The sequence below is a fragment of the Neolamprologus multifasciatus genome, chromosome 12 (assembly GCF_963576455.1).
Source record: "Neolamprologus multifasciatus chromosome 12, fNeoMul1.2, whole genome shotgun sequence".
NCBI classification, from domain to species: domain Eukaryota; kingdom Metazoa; phylum Chordata; class Actinopteri; order Cichliformes; family Cichlidae; genus Neolamprologus; species Neolamprologus multifasciatus.
This window is the reverse complement of record NC_140450.1, coordinates 32,210,543-32,233,135: the sequence shown is the minus strand read 5'-3', so window position 1 is coordinate 32,233,135 and position 22,593 is coordinate 32,210,543. Positions and strand designations below refer to the sequence as shown.

The 22,593-nt window shown below is 40.9% G+C and overlaps 2 long non-coding RNA genes across 2 annotated transcripts in view; one reads left to right on the top strand and one right to left on the bottom strand.

Moving 5' to 3' along the window:
* The window catches only part of LOC146507326 (uncharacterized), a 79,588-nt gene extending 70,471 nt beyond the window's left edge, over positions 1-9,117 (top strand). Inside the window, exons 2-4 of the long non-coding RNA XR_014877402.1 lie at positions 3,061-3,181; positions 3,442-3,520; positions 6,722-9,117. This is a non-coding gene — a long non-coding RNA (uncharacterized LOC146507326). The remainder of the gene's footprint in view (positions 1-3,060; positions 3,182-3,441; positions 3,521-6,721) is intronic.
* Positions 1-22,593, bottom strand: part of LOC146507325 (uncharacterized) — an 85,272-nt gene that overhangs the window by 20,002 nt on the left and 42,677 nt on the right. The window lies entirely within an intron of this gene.

Genomic DNA, 22,593 nt, shown 5'->3' with positions numbered 1-22,593 from the left:
GTGCAGCATATGTGTTTAGTTCCAAAAGCTGAGAGAATCGGAGAAGACAGTGGTGTGTTTTTTTTTCTCTTTTTGAAAGGAAACCAGAGTAAGGTTTTGAGGCGACTATGAGCTGGTTAAAATGATAATTTTGTAATGCTGCTTCCCACATGCACCCATACCAGCACGTTTCTCCAAATACTTCTGTCTTCATTAAAATGGGAATGGGACCATGGGGAAGAATGTCCGTTTCCAAAAAACAAAAACCACTGGAGTAAAAAAAAAAAAGGGACAAAGGCAAAAGTTGTCAGAGATAAGACTTCACTCCAGAACAACCAGAAGCTAATCTTCTTACCAGTGTAAAGTCAGCAAAATGTTGTTTTTATTGCGTACTTCCCTCATCTTTTTTCGTTATCCTGATTTACTTTGAGAAGATGATGAAACGCCTTTCGTGCTGCCACCATGTTGTTTGTATTTTCAGATTTACACACTTGTGGAAAAGATCCGTTTCAAGGGAATCTTACTGTTTTCTTTTGCATGCAGGTTGACATCACAGACAAAATTATGCATTTACCCATGTGGAGATTAGGAAATTATTTTACTGTTACTATTCATAACCATTATCATTACTGTTGCATTAATCATCATTTCATCAAAGCATTTATTGAAGCTGTTGATGTTACATTAAAGTCTGTATTTCAGGTGTTAGCATAATCACATAATAATCTTTCATTACCAGCTTAGTGTGAGAATTGGGTACACTTGAAGGAGGAACAAATTTCATTTTGTTCCTTTGCCTTAGTTGCTTTTATAATACCATCATTTGTAAGCCTGTCTTTCTCTACTTTATTTTAAGTCTTAAATTTAAAGCTGTGGAAGTAGCAACACACTTTGATTCAGACTGAAATATCTGTTTATTGGACTAAAATAATTTCTATACCTATATTCCTCTCCAAAAACATTAAAACACTGATTATCCCCTGACAGGTTTTACTTTTAACTCTTTCACCAGGCCAAGTTTGTGTTCAGTTTTCATGGTTTATGGCCCAGTAGCCTTTATCCAAAGCTCTCTTCAGCCACAGCTGTGAATTGTATTCAGTTCAATAAGGAGTGATCATTACAACAAATTGAATGTGATTAATTGATGTACAAAATTAAATTAAGCTATTTGGTAATTGGACTCCAATGGCCCATCACAGCACAATGGAATCACAGCAGTGATAAGAATTATGACAAGAGCCCCTGGAGTCTAGACACTGGATGGAGCTTGAGTAACATGGGAGAGGTGGTAATGGGGAGGAGGTGGGTTGCATGAAGGTGTCTTCAGAGTGGAGGCTGATTGGCCTGAAAAGTGGTCAGAAAAACTATTGGACTAATCCAATCCAATCCAATTTTATTTATAAAGCACTTTAAAATACCCAGCACAGGAACTAAGTGCTGTACAGAAAATAAGTTAAAACAATAGAATAACAGAAAACAGCAAAATAAATAAGTAAAACACATAAAACATAAAATTAAAACAGCCCTATATTAAAACAAAAACAAGATAAAACAGCATCGAATCACCTAAAAACAACTAAAATAAAAATAAAAACCAACATCTCACGTGGTGTCAAAGGTCAGGGTAAAGAGGTGGGTTTTCAAGAGTGACTTAAAAACAGATAAAGAACTGGCCTGTCTAATCTCTAAAGGAAGCTCGTTCCACAGTTTTGGAGCTGCTACAGCAAAAGCACGATCTCCTCTAAGTTTACGCCCAGTCCTGGGTATCTTCAGGAGCAGCTGATCAGCTGACCTGAGAGAGCGGGTGGGTGTATGAGGCTGTAGCAGCTCAGAGAGATAAGATGGGGCGAGGCCATGGAGAGATTTAAAAGTAAATAAAAGAATTTTAAAATGAATCCTAAAAGAAATGGGCAGCCAGTGAAGTGAAGCTAAAACAGGGGAAATGTGCTCAAACTTTCGAGTGCCAGTTAAAAGACGAGCTGCGGCATTTTGCACCCTCTGTAGATGACTAATATATGATGCGCTGACCCCAATGTAAAGTGCATTACAGTAATACAGCCGAGTGCTAACGAAGGCGTGGATCACTGTCTCAAAGTGCTGCCGTGAAAGAATTGGCTTTATTTTTGCAGCTGCCTGAGGTGAAAGAAGCTAGATTTTACCACTGCATTAATTTGACTGTCAAACTTCAGATCACAGTCCACTTTGACCCCCAGGTTTGTGACAGTTGGTTTAACATACTGGGCCAGGGAATCTACATACACATTGGGGGTCTCAGTGGGGCTACCAAAAACCATCACCTCTGTCTTTTTATCATTGAATTTTAAAAAGGTAATAGACATCCAAGCCTTAATGTCATCAAGACACTGAAGTAATGGCTGTGTAAGGTATCTGCTACTAGACTACTAGACAAGTGATGTCATGGCAATGAGCTTGCTGGTGTGGGAAAGTGGAAGAGATGCAAAGCAAAAAAAAAAAAAAAAAAAAAAAAAAAAAAAAAGAGATGCAAAGCATAGATTAGCCACTAAACACTCAGGAAGCAGACAGTTGTATGTATGCATGAACTTCATTACTAGTTGACAAGTCGTTGAATAAGATATTGACTAAACGGGACAAAACAGCGTGTCATCCTAATCACCAAAGAGGACTCATAGCTGTGGTCAATTTTGTTAAGATTGATTGGTTGTGTTTTCTGGTGCAGTCAGGTCATTTTAATATCAACAGAAAAAAACGAGACATGCTTTTGGCAGTAAATTGCATGTTGCAAATCTTAGCTAGCCAGTTTGCAGACTTTTGCGAGTGAATTGCAGAAATCTTTGACTTCCCACCTTTTTCACTGTGCTCTAAAAATACTGACAGTGCTTTTTTAAACACCAAAACACAGATTGCGCTGGTATGACACTTTAGTAAATTCTGCATCGTCTTAAACATCAGCTAGCATGTTAGCATGCTGGAATTTGCTTTAAGCTCCATGGTTTCTTTCTAAAATTGAGGTTCTCACAATAATATGAGAAAATATAAAACGATAGTGTTTTGTATGCTGCAGGCTAACACTTGTGTATTGTTTATTACTGCTTCCTGCAGGTTCTGGTTAGACACAGCCAGCCAAACCCACTGCATAGACCTGTACAGCTGACACCCAGCAGCCTCTAGGAGTTGACAAATGGAAAAAGGCCTGAAGATAAATGAAGCACAATTACCTGAGGTAACAAATGTTCCTAATGATTTATGCACAGCTCGGGTTGCTTTATTTTCGCCTGGGCACTATTCACCAGGAGGACAGCGCTGGCGCGAACCCTGGGGCTGCTCCGAGCTGATGCTCAGACAGCGAGTTGCAGACATTGACTAATGGGCTATGTGAGACCACCGCCATTGATATTTACCTCATTTCTCCTCACCCGAACACTGTCTCAACAATGTCAAGGCTAGCCATCATCCTCTGAGATTTTTCTTTCTTTTTCCAAGCTCGGGGATGGGTGATGCCATAGGCTTCCTCGGTCGGTCCCACCCTTTGGTGCTCCGGGGCAGAGGAGAGAGGAAAAAGGTGAGAGCGAGATGAAGAGGGGAAAAGGTCAGACTGTAAGCTTCAGGCATTGTGAAGAAACACACACTTCTCTATGTTTTCACTTGTGTGCTTGATGTAGTATCACAGTCCATACATGGCTATGAGGGAGAAAAAGGTTGTTTTTACACTAAAGGTGTGACGAAATAAGATCTACATTATTAGATCTACAGTAGGCTGACTTGAGGTCTTTGCGACAGTATCATAATGATCTGTTAAACCTATTTTTTTTTCTTATTGTTTATATTTATGATACAGTTCATGCACAACAAAATAGAGAAAAAAATAGCAGTTTCAAGTTTTCACCCTGCACGAACTTGCAATTTTAACTTCTCTTCCCTTTCTCTTTCCTTCACACTCGCTGTCCGTTTGCTGACAATCAGGAAGTGACAGCTACCACACTAAGTGGTGCTCGCCTCACTTTTTACACACGAGTTAAGCCATTACCCTTCCGATACCTTGGCACGGGGCAAGTGAGCGTGAGATCTCAAATAGCAGTTGCGTGCAGGGAGGAAAACACATCCTCTGATTACAAATCTCCGGCCCAGGTGGTCTCGCTCAGACCCCTACACTAATTTTACCCGAACTATGACAAATAAGTCCCACAATCCATATTTACAGAGGAACAGCCAGCATCTCCTTTCTCTCGTTCAGCTGTGCTGAATAACAAATGGCCGGAGTGACATATTCATCAGGATCAGATTCACGGCGAAATGAAGCATTGTATTTTTTAAATAAGCTTTACACATTTGGGGAAGCTCCTCACAGGAGGTACTAATTTGTATGCTCAATGAAACTAATCACCTAATTGAAAAACGGTCCCAGTGAGACTTAAGTGTCAACAGAGGCGTGGCGAAATGATAGCCTATAACAGATTATTCAATTGAAGCCATTAACCAAAGCAGCTGTTAGTATGATAAATCACACAGAGAACCCAAACAATCTCAGCTCAGTGTTTCACTATTAATGAATATTACCCAGTATTAACCTTTAGTGATTTATGTGTTGTTTGTTAATTACAAGTGCAAAGAAATGCTAATAATATACATTAAAGGGTATTGTGCAGTGCATTCTTAAAAGGGATTGAATAAACATTAACTTTAGTACTGTGAACACACTAGGCCATTGCTGGGGAAATTATTGGGCTTTTACAGCCTACGAACAAACTGAATCACATGTAGGTTCGGGTAGGTTGCTTGAAAAATGAGATTAAAACTTTTCACATTTTTAGTCAGCATTTAATCAAGGGTGCATTTAAACAACTTCCTACCCAAAACACAGAGCTACAACCCTTCCTGTGCAGTATGTACAGTGTTGGGAAGGTTACTTTTAAAATGTATTCCATTACAGATTACAGAATACATGCCCCAAAATGTATTCTGTAACGTATTCCGTTACGTTACTCAATGAGAGTAACGTATTCTGAATACTTTGGATTACTTAATATATTATCATGCTTTTTACAACTACATGAATGTACTATTGCTGTGATTTATTACTGTTACTGAAGGTCCGCGGCTCCGAACCGTAGTAAAGGGACCTCTGGCTAATACGGTGGGTTCGTGTCGGGCTCGTAGCCGAAAACTAGCTTTACTTTGTTGTCTGGGTCAACTTTGCTAGCAAGAGACAGAGAGAGGCGTTGAAAGGCTGCTCCAACAGAACTTATTGTTTTTGGAGGAAAACACGAACACGGTGTACAGTCGAGTCTTAATAGCTTACTTACAACTGGGCTCGTCAGGCTCTCTTCTTGGCTGCAGTGGTTATTATTATATTTACATGCTTCCAGCTCCCGTTTTTGCTCGATGACAGCTCGTACTTTTCCTTTTTCTCCCTCCCTCGCTCACAGACACATAACGGGTACAGCAGTCCATTCTCCCTGCAGCACGGACTACACTGCCTATGATGCTACCTGTAGCATTCTGCCTATTAGCTTAGCACAACAACAACAACAAAAAGGTGCTCTCTCACCCAGGAAACACGCAGAGAGAGAGAGAGCGTCACCCTGTAACCATGGCAACCATAACGCTGCCGCCTGGGACAACAGAACGTAGCTGTCAAACAAAACCCAAACAGTCCTGACCCGCCACAATATGAAACAGGGAAGTACCGCCGTGTAATCCATTTATTTCAACAAAGTAACTGTATTCTAAATACCACCTTTTTAAACGGTAACTGTAACGGAATACAGTTACTCATAGTTTGTATTTTAAATACGTAACAGCGGTACATGTATTCCGTTACTCCCCAACACTGAGTATGTAACTCTGGAAGAATGCACAACGTAGCTCAGAATTAACTAGTTTTACAGTTTTATTCATACAAAACTGCAAATGACAACAACAGCTGTCAAAAGGTGTTTTTTTACAATAACACAGAGAAGACACCGGCAATCAGAAGTCCCCCCATGATCAAGCATTTGGTGACAGTGGGAAGGAAAAACGACCTTTTAACAGGAAATACTCTGGCACAGCCATCTGTAGTGACTGGTTTGGGTGGAGGGGAGGGACGGAAGACAAAAGACACCCTTTGGAAGAGATTGATAATAACTAATGATGAAATGCAGAACACAGGAAGTCCCCTGCAGCCTAGACCTATTGAAGCGCAACTAAGAGAGGATTCAGAGTCACCTGATCCAGCCCCAACTGTAAGCTTTATCAAAAAGGAAATTTTTAAGGCTAATCTTAAAAGTAGACAGGGTGTCTGTGTCCTGAATCTAAACTGGGAGCTGTTTCCACAGAAGAGAGGCTTGAAAGCAAAATGCTCGGCCTCCCATTCTACTTTCAAATATTCTAGGAACCACAAGTGAACCAGCAGTCTGAGAGCAAAGTGCTCTATTTAGTTCTCTTACCATGGAAGCTCCACCATTATTTCTTACTGTGTCAATTAAAAAAAGAAGAGAAAACTAGATTAAATGACGATGACGAGAGCATGATGATATACAGCATATTAAAGCATCACTCCATAAAGCCCTGTTAGGGGCCCGGTGATGTTGAAATGAACCTCAGGCTTTTCTCTTTGATATATGTCCTCACAAACTCACGCCCCTACACCCACAGACAGTCCCAAATGCTAACATGCATGTACAGACACATTCCAAAACACTACATACTGCACTTAAATACATGCAGAATTCCTACTCCCACACAGATTTGACAAATGCTGCACGATATGTTTCATTCGCAGACCGTCGAGAGCAGCTGACGACTGGGGTTCTGATGGCAGGACATGGAAATGTGGGTCGTGCCTCACCTGCGCTTTCATCTGCAGGTCCTGTTCATCTTCAGAGATGCCTGTCACAAATCCCCGCTCTGCATGTCAGAGACACCCGTTTCCCTGTGCAGCCCTGACTCACAGACATAACCCAATAGCGCACTCACTACCAGGGACCGAAACTCACATCTGGGCTGCAGAGACAAAGGTGGAACACTTGAGAGCTGTGGTAAATTCTGAGTAATGTGGCTCATTTCTCAGCAAACACATACTGTAAAGGTTTTTGGAGGAATGCAGATCTTGACACAAGTTTAGAAGCTGATGGTTTTTTCTGCTGTCTGAAATATATCGGGTTGCACATCGCTGACCTATAAAAGACAACAGACACCATCTCGTCTTTCCTGTTGTTGCTACACAAGTTTTCACTGTTGTTTTAGGCTGTGGTACCAACGTCAAATCAAAACACTTGTTTGGATGCTCTAATTGATGGCAGGCATTGTTTCCAGCCAGCTCCTCCTCTTCCCTTTCCCCAATCCACTCCCAATTCACTCAGAATGACTTCTCCTCCCCTGCAGCTACGATTCATTTTACGCCGTAGACATCAGCTGATCGAAGGCTTCACCTTTTGATATTTTGGTTGCATCGAAATATTCTCACATGTTGTATTTTTTGTTTGTTTGTTCTTTTTTTTTGGCATCCATGCTAGCAATAATACCAAGGTTTGTCTCATTCTGATTTATGTAAAACACTGAGAACACTCTTGGGTGAAAAACATCCCTCGCCCTGAGGGAAACTCTCAGTTCCTGTGCAAATAAATAACAGCACATGCAGTCAAGACAAAACAGCAATTATCCAGGAGAGAGACTGTGTGTGTGTGTGTGTGTTACTGAGAGAGAGAAAGGGAGAGAGTAATTCTGCCTTTACATGTCCCCTCCTGGCTCAGTTTGTGTGGCACAGTTGGCTTTTTCTTCTCGTGATAAATGTGCATGGATTTACGTTGCACACTTGTCCCTGCAGTTTGCCTTGTTTGCATAAATACTGCTTAACACTTTGATGATCGTCAGGTCTTTATGGACTGATCCCTTAGCGAGAGACCGCTATTATCCCCAAAGACAACAGGAGTTCATTTTGAGTTCTGTTGACACTAACGTCTGAAGCTGAAACCGTGGCTATTTCGGGTTCTGTCCTCCAAAGCGTCCCGGGGTACAGATGCAGGCATGTTTCTCTATGTATAAACTAAGTCTTAAGCCCAGCTGACAGCACAATTTGATTTTTTAAGATTCCTTGAATGAAAGCCTCTCCACCCTGTTTTAAGTAATAAGAGATTACAGGTAATCTCCTGGTAATGGCAGGCTGGCATTCCTCTGCAGCAGGCGCTTCTGAGGCACGGTGGGAGATGTTGTTTTTGACCCAATGACTGTTTAATCCTTTCTCAGCATGTTAATTAGTTTATCAATCAGTGCAGAAAAGACCTTTACTAGCAAGGTGTGAGTGAAAGGGTTTGTCCTTCGTGTGTGCGTTTTTGTACACGTGAAGATCACTAGAGGTGGGAATCACCATACTTCCCACGATACGATATTATCACAATACTTAACGCACGATACGATATTATTGCAATTTTTAAAAATATTTTGCGATATTCAGATTCTGTACATAAAGGTAAACTTTATCAATATTCATTTTATCTAATATCAAAGTCTCACACTCAGTCTTTCTCTCATTTCAGTTTTATTGTTGACAAACTGAACGGTTTGTATTACAGTCTAGTCCAACTTAACTGAATCAACCATCTGGTACAATTATAGCTATTCTGAACTATGCAGTTTATGAAAACTATGCAGCCCCTTCAGCAACTGAAGAATTTGAAAGTAAATTAAAATTTTACATTAAATAAAAAAAGTTTTAAACTTAATTAAAATAAAACATGTCTTAAATTAAAATAAGTAAACTGTCATGTTTATTGCTGCCAAAAAAAAGTTAAACACATTTGGACAGTGAAGGAATGTCAGGATTCTTGCTCAGAAAAAGGATCAACATGCTCTGAAGTCAGAGCACAAAAACCTTTTTGTAACAAAATATCGATTTCTACTGTCCCTGTATCGATACATTATTAGCAAACAAAATATCACCATACTACACAGTATCAATTTTTTCCCCCACCCCTAATAATTACAAGTATGCACATCCATCTGCATCCCCTCGTGGTCACGTCATTGCATAATGAAATGGTGAAATAATGATTATGTCAAAAGTACAAGCGAAAAAAATCATTCAAAAACAGCTGTGTGTCTTCACGAGCATGTGACCCACATGTATAAAGCTTATACTTTATGGAAGTTCTCTCTTTTATCTAAGGGTCTTGAATAAGGACTTGAAGTGTCCTTATACTTATTTTTGAAGTGTACTTATTTTTCATTTGTTATACATAATTTTGAACATGTTAATACTTTTCCACGCGGCAGACGAACAAAGAGTGGGGAAATGAAGGCCATGGGAGAAAAGGATCGGGACAGCATCACCCCTGTGTTGAAGGACACAGTCATTGCTGGCTTCAGAAAGAGTATGACACGCCATCATCTAAACAAGACATTATCAGTTGCCGACTCCTAATAAGTTGCTACAGTTATATACTGTGCATTCCAGCGTTAGTCACGATTCGTTTACTGTCTGCCTTCGGCTGCTGTTGTGCTTCCTCGGTACAAAAGCGTGTAATGGCAGCTCTCAGCTGACTCCCAGCTGACCACCATACAAGTTAGGCATGAAAATTACATAAGCAGCAGCTAATAAATACATCAGATCAATAAGATCGAAAAAAAAAAAAATCATCTTCCCTTATCTTCTGTTATTTTTTTTCTTTTTAAAAATTGGATTCCTGACAGCTCCTAGCTACAGGTTGTGCTGTCGACTTCCATATTTGCATACATTAAAAAAACATTTCTATGTTACACAGAGTAATGTCTTTAAGAATGCAACAGGCTGCGATTCTCCCCGTGAGATGAAAAGATTGCTCATTTTTAAAAATAATTCCTTTATATACCCCAACTCTCCATCTGTCAGTAGAAAACAAATGTAAAAAAAATGGAAATTCTGTGTTGCTCGCATGGCCAAAGAAGGAAATCATTACATTTTGGCATGAATTGCTTTCTTCAAAATAGAGAAAGGCTCATTAACCTTGGTGTGATGGTTAATGTTGGTTTTATATGAATTACATGCCTCAGACTATAAACTACTAATGAGTAGGGATGGGTATTGTTTAGGTTTTATCCGATACCAGTACCAAACCGGTACTTTTGAAACTGTGCTGGTGCTTAAACGGTGCTCGAACTGGTGCTTAAAGAATGGAGAACACAAAATTGATCCAAAAACCTCTCATGTTCAGCTGTTTTTTTGTAAAAAGATAACAATGTTAGCCTTTTCTGCAGCTATGGGGCATATATGGCATCACTCTGGGCTGGAAGCAGTGTTTAAACAATGGAAAAAACACAAACTTTGTCCAAAAACCTCTCATGTTTAACTGTTTTCCAGTTTTTCTTTGGTGATTTTAGCCTTTTTGGCCAGGGTGAAGGGAGTATCTGCCATCAAACAAGAAGACAGCCGCATGTAGCTACAACGGTGTTTGCTAGTTCACCTTACATGCATTAATGTAATAACGTGGTTAGCCTACTCAACGTAAATTACACACGAACAACATTAAGCTACTCACGCAGAGAAGAACGGCTGCTGCTGCATCATCATCCGTCATCATTTCTGCTACACTGGCAGGGCTAGGGGCCAGGACTCTCCTCTTCGGGTTTTTGGGGGATGTTGCTAACTCTGTGTCCGATAACAGGCACCACACCCGCAGTAGATGTGCACGGTGTGAGGTCTCGCAGCAAGCTATCAAATACGGCGCATTTCTCGGCTTTTAAAAAAAACGCTATGCGTCGCCAGGTGTTTCATCGGATTTGAGGTGTTACCTCCTTTGACAGTATCACAGTATCAACTTAAAGCACTTGTTGCAGCTGCTGAGTTTGCATCTTTTGCTGTGAAGTACAGCCAGACTTTTGACCGCTTCACCTTGGGCATTTTAATCTGTAGCTCTGCTCTAAAAGAACGTACGTACCTGGACCCGCCTACTATCCTCGGAAACGTAAAATGATTGGCTAGAATCTAAAGTGTATCACAGCTCAGGAAAAAAAAGCACCGAAATGTGCGCTGCTTTTCGGTCTGGTTACTACCGTTTATGTCAGAACCGGTGCCATCATGGCACCGGATACCGGTACCCATCCCTACTAATGAGCGTGGACCATATAAGAATGCGAACAATAGGAATATATAAGAATTACATATTAATGAAAATACTTTATGCTGCATGACAAAAAGCTGCTCTCATGACAAAATCACAAGATGTGGAAATCTAAAAAGCTGTACAAACTAAAACTACCTGAAACGTATTTACTATTGGAAGGAATGGGAAATGATTTCCTCCTTGATGGGCGAGGATGCTCTTTCCCACTACCCTTCAAGTTACGTTGTATTTGAATCACAATTAATTTCACAATTATTACGTCTGTGTGACACTCACAGTGTGTCCTGTGAGTGTCATGTTAAACAACTACTCACCTGTTTTCTCACCCTACTGTGTAATTTGCACTTCCTGCAACAGGTGGGGGGACATGTTTTCGAAATCCTATGTGGCGATTTCATATAAATGGCACTGAAATTGAAAATGGCTCGAAAGACTGCGATCACAAGCCGTCGTTTCTGTTTTGGTCTTTCAGAGGTTATGGATTATGATAATGGGGAGGGCTATGGGGGCTTGCCAGTGAAAATGTGTGTTTGTAAAGTAAGCAGACTGTTTTCCACCTCATTTCCCTTTTGCCGTCTCTCAGCTATCTTTTCACCCCGAGCTCCGCGCGCCTTCGGTGGCAATCTTAGGGGAAATAAATAAAACTGTAACAGCTTGATTAAACCTGCTGTGCTCTCTAAAAGACATTTTGAAGTGCACTCCCGCCCCCCACCCCCATATACCAGTAATGTTTTTGTGGAGGCTGAAAGCTGGGCTTTCCTCTTGCTTCCTCTGTGGTCTTGCTGAATGTTTGTGACGTGTGCTTTTATACTTGAGCTGTTGTGTAAGCTCTTGCCAGTCTGGGCAGATGTGAAGGATGGATTTGCTTGCACTGCTGCCAAATCACTGTTGTCTTTTCAAGGTCTCTGACCCTGAGATAAATGACCGTCTGTAGCAAATGTAAGTCCTTTGAATTTGATTGCAGTGCAGCATTACTACTTGCTCTATGCAAATAAACATATATGGAGAAGATGGAGAGCATAGCAACCCAAATGACCTCTACACTGCAAGTATATATATGTATATATATATATATATATATATATATATATATATATATATATATATGTGTGTGTGTATATGTATAAATTTTTTCGTAGCAGCTGAGTTTTGCATGTCAGTATAGTACGTATGATCCTAGATGAATGTCTTCTGTATGAGGGCTCTTCGTGGAAAGATGATGATAAAGCTCTCACATTAAAATGTGGCATCGCTGCCATGTTTATTTTGCATTAGCATTTCTTACGGGCCAGCCAAGAGCAGCAATGGGGGAAGTTTCCATTGCTATTGAGTAAATATTCAGGCGTCTTTGTGTGATTCACCTGAAAGGTCATAAAGCAGCATGTCCAGTCATTGCTCAGCCCCGTGTCGATTGGCTGGCTGCCTGCTCTTCATTGTTAGGTGCTTAAAGTGAGGCTAGGCTGTACTGATTTGCTGTTTGGAGAAGATTTAGACCTGTCACACACACACACGCACACAGTAGTTTTAAGGCAGTGGGGGTTATGGGATTATAAAGAGGAGAAGTGAAAATTCCTGTTTGGGAGATCTGCTGAGGCTTAAGTTTCCCCATCACACATGTCACGGTGGAAAAACTCCCAGGAGGAGGTGGGGATCGAAGCATCAATCCCACAGTAGGCTCAGGGTAAACACGGAGGTATTCAGTGACCCCAGTAGTGCTTTCTGGGTTTCTTTTACCCTGTCTTGTGTTTCTTGCTTGTGTCGCCTTGAATTGTAACGTTGCCAAGCAACTATATAGCCAGTGCTTGCTTCAACAACACACCTGAGGAGTTTTTCTTTCTTTCTTTCTTTTTTTTCACATTAAAAGCCTGCGGATCATATGCTTTGACATTCACGGCTGACTGCAGCTAAACTGCAAACACAGGCTATTGCAAATCTCTCTGAAAATGAATGTCTAAGAGGACTGCCTAAGGTCACTCTTAATTTATAATAGAAAAAATATACTATAGGATATAGATAATATCCACTAGTAGCAATAGGAAATACTATGTTATGCAACTATGCAGGTGGCAAAAGCACAAAACACATTGAGATCTATGTCAACCTACAACCCACATCTCTACTGTGTCAGCGACATAAACACTGTAACGGTATCATACTAGAAGAAAAGCTTCCAGTTTTGTTTGGAGAGCACTGCAGCTACAAAGAACATGCTTTACAAAGCGGGAACACTTGAGTGACTAAGCTAGATGTCATCGTCTGAGAGAGAGAGAGAGCGAGAGACTGTCGGGGCCTGTAACAACAGAGGGAACACCACTCAGCTCACCACCGACTGTCAGCCACACAGTCAACTGAAATGGGTGCATGTGTCAACACCTCCAAGAATCACTGTTCCTACTTTAGTGTGTGTGTGTGCGCGCGTGTGTGGAATGTGAAACGAGTGTCGTCACCTGAGCGCACAGCGCTATTTAGCAGTGACTGTGCCGAGGAGCTGAAGATCAGTCTGTTCTACAGAGGTGTACGTGTGCATGCATGTCACCTGCTGCACTTCTTTTATGCGTGCGGAAGACGATGTTATGCTAGCGTTGCGTGAATGTGCCCTTACTCATAAAGGGCGAATCTGTGATGTGTATGAATGAATGAACATCTGCTTTATTTCAACAGCTGGCATGACACATTAAAAAAGAGCCAATCAAACATTGTGCAGTGTAAACATATAGCATCTGACGGCGTGATACTCACATTACACGAATACGAAAGGCCTAGACACGCGGACCTCAGCAAGAAAAGCTTTAATAAATATAGAAGAAAACATAATAAGTTAAATAATAATAGTAATGCATTAAAAAATGTAGATAAACATCACTAAATGAACAAATACATATGCAATAAATACATTTAATGCCACCTTTGTCATGTATAACTCTGTTAATTATATGTAAGAGATCGATAAGATACGGTGGCCCTGAGAGATCAAACAACCTGTAACTTAAATAGAGGAAAAGTTGCAAAAAGAGAAGAAGATCAGATAATGTGTGTTTTAATCACATGATTCATGCAATACTGTAGATACATGTTTGCTATTAGCTGTTTATTGTTAGCTTGTGACTTCCGCAGCTGTTTCATCACATTATTATCTGCCCTCAAAAACTTTCTGGTTTGTTTTGTAATTTGTGTTTTTTTTTGTTATTAATTCAACTTCTGCTGTTCCGTGACTAAAACATCACAGATTATAACTTGTATTTTACAGTAAACAGAGGTCTAATGGCTAGTTCCATTAAACATACTTGTTGTTATTGTGGTCAAATAATGACCACAATATGATTTCTTTAAACTGATCTTCTTCCGGGGGTTGGGGTTAGAATAATCACACAGGATACATATACAGTATCTACAGCAAGAAGGTCCTGAGTTCGACTCCACCATCAGAGTTTGCATGTAACCTTACCCCACTAACATGGGGTAAGGTCGACCTGACCGTGGTGTACCCTGCATCTTTCCCTACGACAGCTGGGATACTTGCCCAGCCCCTCCCGTGGCCCTGATAAAGATAAGCAGAAGACAATGGATGTATGCATTTAAAAAAAATGACACAGGGTCAAAAGTATTTATATTCAGCCACAAATATACAATGCACATATACATATGCCCCCACTTTGTACATTTTTGCTTACCAAGTTGCACGTCAACCAACAAGCTTCTGGCAGAATTCCGGTGTTGTCTATTCCAAAACCAGTTTTAAAGTGTGTTTGGGATCATTGCCCTGGCAGTACTCCAAGTCTCAACCATCTAGCCTGTTCAGTTGAGGTGGAAAATTTTGAGCTTGTCCTCCTTCATTTTTCCAACAAAACTCCAGCCAGCATCTCCCACATTGTCTTGGTAATGAGTCCGATGGTAATGATTCAGAGATATCTATTTACATAAGAGGGCTTAGCTTAATGCTGTCAATTTTAAACCCCTTAAAAATAAATCAGTGCTTCCTCATCTTCTTTCTCCGAAAATGGACTTTGTGCTTCATGTGACCAGTCACAAATTTCTTGAAATGCTGGAGAACTTGTTTTAGGTGCTTAAAGCAAAAGGCCTGTGGGCTGCCCTTCATGTTCCCCCATGTTATTGCAGTTATTAGGTTCTCACACTTGCTTTCTCTCTGCCTCGCTTTCTGCTCTATCCTTTTTAACTACTCTGTGTATCACTACGGAAACAGTGCTGTCATCAAGCGAGAAGACTCTGCTGGCATTCCCACACTACAATCTGGCAGCAAAGCTCTGGCAGCACAGACTTCTTCCAAGCACAGTGCCTGCAGTAGAATCTATCGATGCTAATAGGGTCAGTGTGTTAACGAGGACAAAGTTAATTTTACTGTAACAAAAATCAAACAAGCATATGTTTTGCCTTTTACTGATAAGGTCTGACTACTAGCAACAAGAAAAATGACATCGTGACACCAGCTGACACTGCTGTTGGCCTCTTGACATGCTAGAAAAACATACAAGGAATTTAGTGTACCATACACCCCATTTACCACAACTGAAGCTTAAAAAAATCAACCACCAACATTTGTTTCTGAAGTTGGTGGCAGTGAAGGTGATGCTGAGATCAGTGTTTGGCATGCTGTGCCCCTCCAGGTCGGCCAGAGTTTAGCCAAGCGCCATGTGAGAGGTCAAACCCAGAATGGTCTGTACACACTGGTGCACACTGGGGTTTTCTTAGGTGAGGTGAGGGCATAGATGATCTCATTCAGACTGGTTTAGGGCCTTATATTCCTGGGACTGGTGTTAATGGGAGTCCTGACTCTGACAATGAGGTCATGGCACAGGGACTGCAGCTTTCCCCCTCAACTCTGTTAGGTTTCTGAGGCTCCCTCACATCTGTGTGCTGTCTGACCCAGCATTCAGCTGCTCCCTCTCATTATACTCTCTAATGGATGGATCTACTTCTCTCTGACCTCATCCACCCTCAACAACAACATCCCTTCACCGCTCTGTCCTGCTGCCCCTCCAACCAAGAACAGACCCTCGTTTTTGCTGCGTTTGTAGCAACTGAAAAGGTAAAACTCAGACACAGGGGTAACAGCGCTTCAGACTACAGTGTAAATAGTATAGTAAAAGACATAATAGTTTCCTACAGCATAAGAGGCAGTCCTCTTATACTTATATTTTGTTGATTACTAATGATAATAAGACTGTAAAATATAGAAGTCTAGATAAGCAGTGGTGTTGGATTGAGGACATTTTAAGTGTGAAGAGTGCGTTTTATTAATTCATGTCTTCACAGTTGTGGCAGAGCAAAAGGTCAGGGTACACCCTGGACAGGTCGCCAGTCTAACACATAGACAACCATTCACACTCATATTCATACCTATGAGCAATTTAGAGTTTACAATTAACCTAACCCCATTAACTGCATGTCTTTGGACTGTGGGATGAAACCAGAGTACCTGGAGAGGACCCACACAAACACGGGGAGAACATGCAAACTCCACACAGAAAGACCCGATCCTGATGGTGGATCTGAACTCAGGACCTTCTTGCTGTGAAGCAACATTTCGAATCAAACAGAGTAATTTCAAAGTTGTGCCACCATCACCAGCTTGAGTTGGTGATGCAGTAAGAGCTCGTGCAGACTGTGGGAGAACATGGTATCTTAACATGAAAACCTGGGACCTTCTTGCTGTGAGGTGATGGTGCAAACTGATGCATCATCATGGCACCCCACAAAGAATTACATAAAATCCAAGCATGCAGGAGAGCAAGAGACAAAAGTTTTGCACAAGCCAGTTGGATCACTGCTGAACTGCCCAACAAGCTAACAAAACACACACCACAGAGTCATATTGCTTACATTGGAAATGCTGAGGAATAGTTATGAACTGTGACTGCAGAGGGCTGTATAAATAAGACAGGAGCATAATTTACATGTGGACATACATAAATGGCATAAAATTTTTTCATATTAGAAAAAAGAAATGGCCGTCTGGATGTGGAGTGTCTGTCCATAAGTATTTCACAAAGTGACATTCAAAAGTTGCGGACTGGGGTCACAGCCGAACGACGTCCCCTCTGGACGTCTGTGTGAAAAACCCTGTTGCAGTTTTACTTTTGACTTTTTGACCTGGGCCGCAATGTCACTTTCTCTGTTAAAAGTTACAAACATGCTTTTAAATTTAGGGGTGTAACTGTACACAAAGTTTAGGATTTTCAGGCAATGGTGGGGTTTGGCTCCTTGTCAGCACATTGTTATTGTGAAAGGCTGAGCCTGTACTTACTCTGTTTACTTGTACGTTTTGGTAATTTAATTGTAGGTCATCAGTAAAAACAAAAGTATTGCACCATTATTCCTCAAACATTTTCCCATGTACCTGAAGGCACATGATAAAAAAAAAATACAATAAAAAATATATACAGGTTTTTTTTTGGCTGATATTTAAAACAAAGTAAATTTAAATTGAATAAATTAGATTTATTTGTGCTGCCAGCATATTTGTTGTCGTTTGGAAATACTTTTCTCATACTCTGCAAAACAAGAACACAAAAACTGCAATATCAGTTACTTACACTGTTCATCGTCTCCATGCTGCTTTTTAATCTCTCCTATTCATTTTTTTTAATGTTTATTTTTCCTCATAAAAATCTTGCATCAGTGACAGACATCTTGCCTTTATGTTTTCATTCCTTTGTGATCGCTCCACAGTTCAATTCATTACCTCAACAATGCATAGCAGTATAGCCTAAAGTGGTCGTGTGCATGCATCCGTGCGTGTGCACGTGAATGTGTGCATGAGCGTTGGTGTGCTGCATTCATCTTGTGTCCAGTCTTTTGAAAAGAGAAGAAAAGCTTGAAGAAGAAAAAGGTTATTCTCGCAGAGCTCTCCACCTGTGTTTGCTGCTGAGTAAACAGGAGCTGTTGTCACGAGCGGAAAAGAGGCTTGTGGTTTGCTCTTTGGAATTGGATTTCAAGTACTCTCTGCTCTTTATATTTCACTGCAGTAGGCAAAGCAAGCTATCAACAGGCCCTCCCTATTGCGGCTTCTTCTGAGGCGTGATGCATAGAATCAGTAATGCCTCGGTCTACCCCAGATATTTAGCTTTATCATTAACACGGCCCCATCGCTTTTGAAGGGCTGTCTGAGAGGCAGCCTCAAACTATTTTTAGGCTGGGAAGACTTTTTTTTTCTTCTCCTAGCTCATCTTCTCTCATCTCATCATCTCTCCTCTCAACTCATCTCAGACTTGCTGAGATGCAGACTGAGGAATTGTTCTTTAATTGCGCACTTTCTGCGTTTATTACCGGGCCAGCTTTGCTTCATCACTCCCATTGGTTAGCCGCATCTCTCGGACCTGTCAGTCAACACGTGTTGCTGGTTTGGACACACTTGCGATCAACTGGATGAAGTGCAGACCAGAAGGAAGGAAAAAGGGGGGGGGGGAGGAAGCTGATGGAGAGAACACGGACCGGAGACCATGAGCGAGAACAGGAGGTGTTCTGTGGCTTGTGATGAACCAAAGGAAACGAATCCTACATGTATGTGTCTGAATGCGCGAGAGTCGGGCGCAAGCGTGGGACAGACAGAAAAACAACCAAAATAAAAGTCAGTGGCAAAACATTTGGTTGCCAGGCAACAGGGCTTCTAGCAACTGTAGTACTGAGTTATGAAGAATGGTATGACTTTACTTCCCCGATCTGGTTTCAGGATGGCGTTGGGGTGGGTTTGAAGGGGGGGGGATGGGGGGAGAAGACACAGAAATGTCTCCACCTGTCCTGATTTGTCAGGCGTGGTGAACAATAATGCCGGTCAGCACAGACTGCAGATTCTGTAATATCATCAGGAACACTCACACTGGACTAAGCATTAGGGGTTTCTTGTTAGTTTTGGGGTCTATCCAAGTCATTTACTGCCACAGGCTGAGGAACAGCAGTGAATGCAGGAATTAACATCTGCACATTTTTGTTCTCTATAAAAGCAGCACAGTTGACAAACAAAGTCAGACTCACTCCAAAACCTCAGAACAAAAAAACTTTCCATCTTTTTTTGTGTGTGTTCGTCAAACACACACACAAAGTAAATACTGCAGTAAATACTGCTGCGATTACTGGATATCCGGTCGATTACTGCATATCCGGTCGTTAAGTGATGACGTGACGAATCCTACTTCCGGGCCTAAAGTAGTCTGCGTTTAATATGGCTTTTGTGTTGTTAACATGTTTAATGTTTTGTATTTTCTTCTATATAATCTCAAAAAGCTCCTAAAACAGTCAGTGATCACTGTTGACCTCCCTCGGCTTTTATTACCGCTAATCATTTATTTAAGCTCAGTTTTTAAAACCTTAGGATGTAACTACAGCCCAGCCCATGCAGCAGTATATGAATGCCTAACCCCATATTGTGGATGGATTATCTCAGTTGTTCTCCTGACTGAAGTTTGGTCCTTTTACAGCATCCTGCCATGCGATTACATTTGTTCCTGACCACCGAGAATACTCACGTTAACTTTTATCCAGTGGAAAAAAAGTTAGCTTGTTTATATTATGCTAACATAGCTGTGTCGCTAGCGGTCACGTAGCACATCATTATATACCAGCTAGCCAAACTTCAGTAACCCTACAAACGTCACTGCTGTTTAGTTTTCTGTCTTAATTTATGTTGGAAGTGATAACAAAGCTGTATGTTTTAATTTGTTTCCAAAACCCCGCAGTCAGGACATGCTATATTGTATTTAGATAGAAGCTAACTTCCTGCTAACTTCTAACTCAGTTAAATGTCATAAATTCCGTTTTCATGGATGCCTGGATGTTAAACTCAATTGTTACACCTGGTAGAGCAGAACGCTGATCATTTTATTAAAGATGAAAGACTTTCGACAGTTTTTCAACTCTCAGTAATGCCATAGTGATCGTTTGATGTATGGACCTGCAGTGGAGTTTAGGCCCAGACACGGCTAGTGACGTCAGACTTTACGACCGGATAGTTCTTTTTTTTCTTTTTTTTCAAAAAAGTAATGTCTAAATTTTTCATCCTTTATAAATTTCAGTGTCAGTGTGACTGACAGTGACATGGAGGTGAAACCCACCTCCACCATGCTTACCGTATGTTGTCTATGGTGTGGACACATCTTACTGTAAATAACACAGAAAATATGTTCTGAATCATATTAGTGTAATATTTTAGATAGTAATCTACTGAGATTACTATCACCCCCAACGGGTCTGACTGTTGGGGTTTTCTCTGTGCTATTGTTGGGTCTTTACCTTACAATATAAAGCAGCTCGAGGTGACGGTTGTTGTGATTTGGTGCTATATTGAAAAAATTGAATTGAATTGAATGGAAATGACCATCTGTTACACTGGCTGACTCAGCTCACATCACGTGTAAAGAGGCAGACACTGAGAAAGATCTAGATCAGCACAGAGATCCGTGCATGCACACAACTATTTGATATTCTTAGTACTCGCCTGTCCTTTACTGGGACAGGACCAAGGGTTGTAGAAAAGAGCAGGCCTTTTTATATTCTTACCACGATTGAGAACATGAGTTTGTGTGTGTGTGTGTGTGTGTGTGTGTATGCACACTTTGCATCTGTCAGTCAGTTGATTCCACTCAATTTGTCAAATCCACTGGCAGACAGGCTGGTATGGCCAAAGTTAATCCTAATGGTTTTGACAGCTCATCCCTTCCAACCCAGTGTCACTGGCAACTTCATCTTCCCACTTCTAATTCACTTACTTACACTTCATTGGATATTGAAAGATAAAAGCATTTACATTTTAGAGCTTGTTCACTTAATGAGACTGATTTGTAGTACGTGTAATGGGTTTCTGATGAATGGTGCCAGTAGACAAAGTACTGAAAGTGCTCTTTGTGTTAATGTGAATAACTTTTAAATTAATTTTAAAACAAAATGACATCCACCATTTACTCTTAATTATTTTTGTCATGGCAGAAGACTCAGTCTGCATTAAAGTTCTGAGATGACTTCATAATAACCGCAATGTCCCATAAAACTTTTACCATAATAACCACACCACTGACTTACTGAGGTGGGTTAGACATATACAATTACAATATTATAGCAGATACGGATATTAAAGTAGCAAAACGAATAAGGGACATGTTTCTATTTCTTAACATTAAATCCCCCAGCCATAAACGTCAATTTAGAAGTCAGAGTAAAGTGTTGAAACAGAGCAGTGGTTACAGTGTATCCAGAAAGCATCCACACTGCGTCACATTCTGTCATGTTTCAGCCTTATTCCATAATTGGTTAAATTCGTTTTTAACCCCCAAACCCCACAATGTCAAAATAAAAAAAGTTTGCTATTCACAACCTTTGCTCAATACTTTGAAGCACCTTTGGCAGCAACTACAGCATCAAGACTCTGTCTTTGTGAATGTAATGCTACAAGATTGAAACACTTATATTTAGACAGTGTCTTTGCACACCCGCTCACGTGCCATCAAAGTTCATGATGAGTGTTGGTGCGCAGGTAATTTCAGATCTTACCAGAGATGTTCAGCAGGTTTCAAGTCTCACTCGAGAAGACTCACATAGTGCTCCTTAAGCCACTCCTGTGTTGCCTTAGCTGTGTGCTTAACGTCATTGTTCCGTTGGAAGTGGATGAAAAGTTACCTGGATGACAAATATCAATATGTCGAAATCAATAATGTAAAATCTAATCAGTTGAAGGTAACTTGTGGTGTTCCTCAGGGCTCTGTGCTGGGCCCTAAATTATTCATATTATATATAAATGACATATGTAGTGTTTCCAAACTGTTAAAATGTGTATTGTTTGCTGATGATACCACTCTGTATTGCTCAGGTAAAAACCTACAACCGGTTCTGACTACAGTGGAAAAGGAGTTAAATACCGTATTTTCCGCACTATAAGGCACACCGGATTATAAGGCGCATTAAGACAAACAAAACAGTCAGATAACTACCTTTATTAAGCTCATTCACAGTAACTATTAACATTGTTAAGCTTTAAAACATTAAATATTGAACAATACACTTACGTTTTCAGTTCATTCAACTTCCACAAATCCATCAAACTCTTCACCTTCAGTGTCTGAGTTAAACAGCTGGGCAATTTCGGCATCAAGCATGCCCGGATCCCTCTCATCATTATCTGAATCAGTCTTGTTGCTGTTCAGTGATTATTCCAGCCTTCGTGAAAGCTCGGACGACACTTGAGACTGATACCTTAGCCCAGGCATCCACGATCCATTGGCAGATAGTGGGGTAACTCGCTCGGCGTTGCCTCCCTGTCTTGGTAAATGTGTGTTCGCCTTCTGTCATCCAATGCTCCCACGCAGCTTGCAATTTAACTTTGAACGACCTGTTGACACCAATATCTAGTGGTTGGAGTTCTTTGGTTAATCCACCCGAAATGACGGCAAGCTCCGAATTAGTTTGCTTCATTTGGTTTTGACAGCCTCGGTGAGATGGGCGCACATGGAGTCGGAGATTTGTGGAAAAAGCCATCCGGTCTCTTGACATAAACTTCCCTCAGCCACTCGCTCATCTTCTCCTCGTCCATCCAGCCCTTTGAGTTAGCCTTGAC